The sequence below is a fragment of the Ailuropoda melanoleuca genome, chromosome 12, assembly GCF_002007445.2.
Source record: "Ailuropoda melanoleuca isolate Jingjing chromosome 12, ASM200744v2, whole genome shotgun sequence".
Taxonomy (NCBI): Eukaryota; Metazoa; Chordata; class Mammalia; order Carnivora; family Ursidae; genus Ailuropoda; species Ailuropoda melanoleuca.
This window is the reverse complement of record NC_048229.1, coordinates 16380842-16386342: the sequence shown is the minus strand read 5'-3', so window position 1 is coordinate 16386342 and position 5501 is coordinate 16380842. Positions and strand designations below refer to the sequence as shown.

The following is a 5501-nucleotide window of genomic DNA, read 5'->3' as shown; positions in this document are numbered from 1 at the left end:
GCCTAATCTTTGTTGGGACTAGCAACGAGAATTTGCCTCTGCATTTCTTTAATTAGAACACACTGTTTTTCCAATTATAAAATTAATTCTTGTCTTGGGGCGCCTGGGTGGCACAGCGGTTAAGGGTCTGCCTTCGGCTCAGGGCGTGATCCCGGCGTTGTGGGATCGAGCCCCACATCAGGCTCCTCCCCTGGGAGCCTGCTTCTTCCTCTCCCACTCCCCCTGCTTGTGTTCCCTCTCTCGCTGGCTGTCTCTATCTCTGTCAAATAAATAAAATCTTTAAAAAAAAATTAATTCTTGTCTAATGTAAGTATTTCAGAAAATACTAAAACATATGAAGGAAAACAGATCAACTCTATTCCCTCCACCCAGAGGTAATGATTATTAAGATCTTAATGTAGTTCCCCCAATCTTTTCTCCATACCTACATGTAAAGGCAGTTAGCACAAAGGGAATCATCCCATGGACGCCATTCTGTAGCAGGAGATAGGGAGGGTTTGGCCAATGCAACTCATGAATCCCTTGCTAAGGCTGGACTCCCAGCTTCCCCACCCCCAACAATCCCAGATGCAGTTGCCCTACTGGTCCAATAGAAAGCCTACCGGGTGGGGGATTTGTGCATCTCACCCAGTAACCGTTGGACAAACCCTGCTCTGATGCTTTCCCTTCTCTCACTGTTCCTGTGTCTCCCTCTTAGGAGATCAAATCATTCCTTTGCCTGGGGTACAGGCCTTCCAGCCTGCCCAACCCCACCAGGAACAAAGCATTCCCAGAGTGCCAGCCCCAGAGGGACAGAGGCGGTACCGGGGCTTAAAGGTGCAAGCAATCTAGGTTCAAATCTGGGCTCTGTCTCGAGCAGCTGTCACCTCTCTGAGCCTCAGTCTCACGTCTATAACACAGGGCATAAAGAACACCGACCCTCTGGGGTCGTGCGGGTTACAGGAGATACAGACCAGTAAATACTCGATTGATAGCAGCTGTTGCTTTTTATTAGTGAGGAGAGGTGATCTGAATAATACTGATTGCCAGCAACTGTTTAGTCCTCACTAAGTGCCAGGCACAATTCCCATTAATCCTTAACAACAACTTCAGGCGATCGGTATTAGGACTTAGTCCATTTAGAGATGGGGAAACTGAGGCTCAGAGTGTTGAAATCCTCTGTCCAAGGGTACACAGCAAGCTCACGGCAGAGTTTGGGGTAGATCCCAGTTCTTGTGGCCCCTGCGGCCCAGCCACCAACACAATTCCAAACGGCAGACTCGGGACCTTTCCCATGTCCTCCTCGTCCCTCCCCAGCTCAGAACCCTCTTGCTCTGTCTGGGTGACAAACCTCATCTTGGGAGAGATCTAGGGACTGATACGAGGCCAAGGAACCCACTGCAAGGTGGTGGGGGTCTGAGGACAGTGCTACCGATCTCCAGCTGCCCCCAGTCCGCCTGTACCACAGCCCACTTCTCCCTGACCTTCCCTAACCTCCCTCAGGAAAAGGCATGGGGCTCACAGAGACATGGAAAGAGCCCCAGGCTTGGAATCAAGCAGGTAAGTTCAAGTGCTAGACACGTGTCCTGGGTTGGTCACTCCCCCTTTCAAGTCGGCTACATCATCCACAAAAGGACTAATAATGTCTTCCCTGCCTACTTCCTAGGGTTGCTGGGGAAGTTACGGGTTGGAAAACACCTTGAGAGTAGAATAATCTGTAAATGCACAGCTCCAATGTTAGAGTCGTCCCAGGCATCACCGTACAAGCACGTAAGGACAGAACATCGTGGTATTTTGTAGCAGTGAAAACTGGGGGCCCGGGAGACAGGGTTGCTTTCCCCCATATGATGTCCACCATGTGGGTGGGAGGGGGACTGGTTCTGCTTTTTCCTCCCTTGCCTAATTCTTGGGGTTGCCAGGGTGCCCTCTAAACACTGTGTAGCCCCCCTGCTGGCCTTTGAAACCAAGAGACTGGGATTTGCTATAAGAAGTTAGTAGTAAAGGTGTAGGATTTCTGTCTAAACCACACACACCGTCACTTTGGGCAGAAAGGGACATGGTCCACTTCCTCTAGACCCAACCATCGGACAAACTCTAACTTTTGCTAAGGACTAGCTCTGCGCACTCCCTGGCCTGGCCATCGTTTGTGTATCAGGTTTCCAAGAAGAGCCTCTTCCTCTCTCTGCACCTTCTATTTCAGCTCAGAATCTTACCGTTTCTGGGCCCAAGTCGGCTGCAGGACTCACAGAGGAGACCGAAGAAACAAAGCAATCTTTGAAATAAATTATAAAGACGAAAACAGTGATGTAAGAGAGTTTCTGTGCATAAGATCAGCTAACACCTCCAAGCTGCGTTTGTAGGACAAGTCACTAACCAATACATCACTGCCTTTAAACCACAGCGTCTAAAAATAGGATTTGCTCTAATTTCCTGAGTAGCTGGTGTAAATGGAGAGAGTGTTAGAGTAGTGAGCGAGCTGTGTCGGGTGGTAACTAACTCCCCTTTGATGGTATTTTTCTTTTTCTTTTTACGGTTTTATTTATTTATTTATTTATTTATATTTGACAGAGAGCGCGAGCACAAGCAGGGGGGAGAATCAGTGGGAGAAGCAGGCTCCCCGCCAAGCAGGAAGCCCCAATTCCTGAGCAGGGACTCTGAGATCATGACCTGTGCCAAAGGCAGATGCTTCATTGACTGAGCCACCCAGGCGTCTTTGATGGTATTTTTCTAAAGTGGAAAGGAGGGGACTTGCCTCTAGCAATGTCAGGCAAATGCTAGAGGGCTAAAATGAAGGATGCTAGAGTCAGCCAGAGCTGGGGATGGAGGCTCTGCCACCTCCTTGCTGGGTGGCCTTGGGTAAATTAATTAACCTCTCTGAGCCTCATCTTTGAAAAGCTGGAGAAGAGCAGTTCCAACCTAATGAGGATTTTGTATGTATTAAATGATAGGCATATACAGACTGGGTACCACAGTGTCACCCGTACATGTTACACACATGAGCCATGACCTATTATTATAATGATTCCAGACGGAGAAGACAAATCCAAGGCAAAGTATGGATGCCACTCATTCAGGGCTCCGGACGGAATTCTGGAATTCATGCACGTGTGGGTTTGCCAGGATCCGATTTTTTTTCAGGCACTGAACAACTGACTCATACATTGTTGTCAATGTGTGGAAGAGAGTAAGGTTGAGAAAAGGGGACCGCAAAGGTCACTGTGACTGTGCTAGGCGCACATACACAGTGGAGGAGGTCTTTTCATTGCCAGGAGTTTGGGCACGATGCCCAGGATGGGCTGGCCNTGGAGAAGACAAATCCAAGGCAAAGTATGGATGCCACTCATTCAGGGCTCCAGACGGAATTCTGGAATTCATGCACGTGTGGGTTTGCCAGGGTCCAATTTTTTTTCAGGCACTGAACAACTGACTCATACATTGTTGTCAATGTGTGGAAGAGAGTAAGGTTGAGAAAAGGGGACCGCAAAGGTCACTGTGACTTTGTGCTGGGCGCACATACACAGTGGAGGAGGTCTTTTCATTGCCAGGAGTTTGGGCACGATGCCCAGGATGGGCTGGCCACTCCCTCTGCAACCCTGCATTTCTGTTTGCTGCATGGCATCTCTCTCTGCTCCCTGGCCCCTCCATTCAGCGCCCTCCTGTGAGTTCCCCGCATCCTGCTGTCCCGTGTGATAGGGGCTGGTCTGCCATGTAGACTCCCAGAGTCCAAGAGCTGTGTCTTTCGGCCATTCCTCTGTCGCTGCCACTCAACACAGTGGTCGGCACATAGTAGGCTGTCTTTGTCTATTTGGGCTTCTGTAACAAAAGTACTGAAGACAGGGTGGCTTATAAACAACGGAAATTTATTTCTCACAGTTCTGGGGGCCGGAAGTCCAAGACCAAGGCGCCAACAGATTCAGCGTCTGGTGAGAGTCCACTTCCTGGTTCGCAGACAGCCATCTTCTTGCTGTGTCCTCACAGGGTGGAAGGGGCTGAGGGATTTCTCTGCGGGCCTCTTTTGTAAGGGCAAGAANTGGCATGGCATCTCTCTCTGCTCCCTGGCCCCTCCATTCAGGGCCCTCCTGTGAGTTCCCCGCATCCTGCTGTCCCGTGTGATAGGGGCTGGTCTGCCATGTAGACTCCCAGAGTCCAAGAGCTGTGTCTTTCGGCCATTCCTCTGTCGCTGCCACTCAACACAGTGGTCGGCACATAGTAGGCTGTCTTTGTCTATTTGGGCTTCTGTAACAAAAGTACTGAAGACAGGGTGGCTTATAAACAACGGAAATTTATTTCTCACAGTTCTGGGGGCCGGAAGTCCAAGACCAAGGCGCCAACAGATTCAGCATCTGGTGAGAGTCCACTTCCTGGTTCGCAGACAGCCATTTTCTTGCTGTGTCCTCACAGGGTGGAAGGGGCTGAGGGATTTCTCTGCGGGCCTCTTTTGTAAGGGCAAGAATTCCATTCATAAGGCCTCCACCCATGGAACCTACTCACCTTCCAAAGGCCTCACCTCCTCCTACAATCATATTAGGGATTGGGTTTTAATGTATGAATTCTGGAGGGACACATTCAGTCTATAGGGTAGGTGCTCTGAAAAAAATTAATGAATTCATAAAACTGTCCAGTATTACTGCGGATATATACCGATGCAAAGAAAAATCTGGTATGATCAGGAGAGTTCGCCAATTAAAAATTCAGTAAAAGAGGCCAAAGGTACATACAAGTAGAAGCATGTATTCTGCAGGACCTTTCAATGGCAGACGCCGGAAGGAGCTCAATGCCCAACAACAGGAGAATGGAGGGATCAATGCCGGTATATTCTTAAAGGGAAGGTAGTGAAAATTAATGAACTAGGGGCGCCTGGGTGGCACAGCGGTTGGGCGTCTGCCTTCGGCTCAGGGCGTGATCCCGGCGTTATGGGATCGAGCCCCACATCAGGCTCCNGTATGAATTCTGGAGGGACACATTCAGTCTATAGGGTAGGTGCTCTGAAAAAAATTAATGAATTCATAAAACTGTCCAGTATTACTGCGGATATATACCGATGCAAAGAAAAATCTGGTATGATCAGGAGAGTTCGCCAATTAAAAATTCAGTAAAAGAGGCCAAAGGTACATACAAGTAGAAGCATGTATTCTGCAGGACCTTTCAATGGCAGACGCCAGAAGGAGCTCAATGCCCAACAACAGGAGAACGGAGGGATCAATTCCGGTATATTCTTAAAGGGAAGGTAGTGAAAATTAATGAACTAGGGGCGCCTGGGTGGCACAGCGGTTGGGCAAAAATTATAGCATTGGGTAAAAAAATAAAAAAAGCTAGCTGTGAAATAAATAAGCTAGTTGGAAAAGGACACATACATGGTAATACCAGTTAATAAAGTTCAAAACTACGAAAGACAATTCAGTATATTTTTATGAGCACACACGTACAGTAAAAGCATAGAAACGGTAAACACCAAGTTCAGGAGAGAGGTGATCGCTGTGGAGGCAGGGTGGGGGGTGGCAAAGTCCCAGAGAGCTTTAATT

The 5501-nt window shown here is 48.6% G+C and overlaps 1 protein-coding gene across 1 annotated transcript in view; it reads right to left on the bottom strand.

The window, feature by feature from the left end:
• Window positions 1–2305, bottom strand: part of WSCD2 (WSC domain containing 2) — a 113841-nt gene extending 111536 nt beyond the window's left edge. The window contains exon 1 of the mRNA XM_034672371.1: window positions 2193–2305. The gene's annotated coding sequence lies outside the window, so the exon portion shown is untranslated. The remainder of the gene's footprint in view (window positions 1–2192) is intronic.
• Window positions 2306–5501: the final 3196 nt, after the last annotated feature.